We start from the raw sequence: 1,562 nt of genomic DNA, 5'->3' as shown, positions 1-1,562 counted from the left end.
TTTTTTGGTTTTTCTCCGGTACCAGGAACCGAACTCACGGCCTTGCGCATGCCAGGCAGGCGCTTTTGCCGCTGAGCTAAATCCCCAGCCCCCCTATTGCATTATCTCTTAAGCCACTTCATAGTTATTCACGAGGGGCTTTAAAACCAAACTGCTCCCCAAATGGGCCAAGAACCTGAGCGGACTTTTCTGTGGAGGATGCTCAACACAACTCTTCACACCTACCACAATGGTACCATAAACACGAACCCAGAACAGCCCCAGAAAGTGGACTCTTCATAGCATTTCTTGTGGAAATATAAAACGGTACAACCACTTTGCAAACTGTTTAGCCTAAGACCCAGCAATTCCATTTTTTACGGTATGAAAAATACCCCAGAGAACGGAAAACATGTTCACACAAGACCTGTACACCAACGTTCACAGTACTGGTCCTAACAGTCTAGAAGGGGAAACAACTCAAAAGACCACCAACTGATCGAGAGATAAGCAAAGCATGCTGCATTTGTACAATGAAATATTATTTGGCCATAAAAAGGAATGACATACTACTGATACATGCCCACACCATAGATTAACTGGAAAACACGACATTAAGTTAAAGGGGCCAAAAAACCAAAATGCCACACAGAGCATGGCTCACTTAAACGACATACCTAGGGGGGCTGGGGATTTAGCTCAGCGGCAAAGCGCCTGCCTGGCAAGCGGAAGGTCATGAGTTCGGTTCCCGGTACCAGAAAAAAAAAAACTAAAAAAAAAAAAAAAAAAATACGACATACCTAGAACAGGCAAACCCACAGACACAAGAGGTCCCCTGGCAGCCAAGGGCTAGAGGGAGAGGTGAATGCACACAGCTATATAAAGGACATTTAAGCCGTTTTTACATTTTCGGGCGATGAAACTGTTCTGGTGGTGGTTGCTCAATACTGAAAAACACCCAGTCGTACACTTTAAAGTAGTTAAAAAGATAAATTTTATCTAAAACAAAAGGGAAGTGGCCCCGAATATTTACACATCTACAGAACCTACCCACGTGCAGGCAAGCCACCCCAGGAGAATCCTCAGGGTACATGGATCCATACAAACCCTGAATTCTTCTTCACTTACGGTACTTTTTTTTTTTTTTTTTTACTTAATGCAAATTTGAGACTTCCCAGTACTTGTTCCTCAACTGGAGGGTCATTGTCTGCAACGCAAATCTTAATTAACAGATCCTCAACACTGAGTAACAAACACGACAGTATGGGTACTTGCCACCCTACACGGGCCAGGTAACGTGCAATGCCATTATTATTCCCATTTTATCGCCGAACAAACCAAGTCTCCCATCAAGTCACCCCACCCTCAGGAGTTCATAAGGTTTTTTTTAAAAAGGCCAATTTCCTACTAGGAACAACTAAGTTTCCCACCGCTCGCTTGAAAGAGGCACACAGCGGACGGCTGTTCGCCAAGCACTGGCAGAATCGGCGGGGAACAAGGCCCAACACTGCGAGAAGCGGACGCCGCGGCGCCGGGGAGAACCCGCCCGAGGGGACCCGGCCACTCGCGCAGACACCGCGCCG

The 1,562-nt window shown here is 46.3% G+C and overlaps 1 protein-coding gene across 1 annotated transcript in view; it reads right to left on the bottom strand.

Annotated features, from left to right (window-relative positions):
- The window catches only part of Cacybp (calcyclin binding protein), a 16,619-nt gene that overhangs the window by 9,845 nt on the left and 5,212 nt on the right, over nt 1-1,562 (bottom strand). The gene's annotated exons all lie outside the window — the stretch shown is intronic.

The sequence above is a fragment of the Chinchilla lanigera genome, unplaced genomic scaffold, assembly GCF_000276665.1.
Source record: "Chinchilla lanigera isolate Chin_1 unplaced genomic scaffold, ChiLan1.0 scaffold00005, whole genome shotgun sequence".
Lineage (NCBI taxonomy): Eukaryota > Metazoa > Chordata > Mammalia > Rodentia > Chinchillidae > Chinchilla > Chinchilla lanigera.
This window is presented reverse-complemented; position numbering and strand designations above follow the sequence as displayed.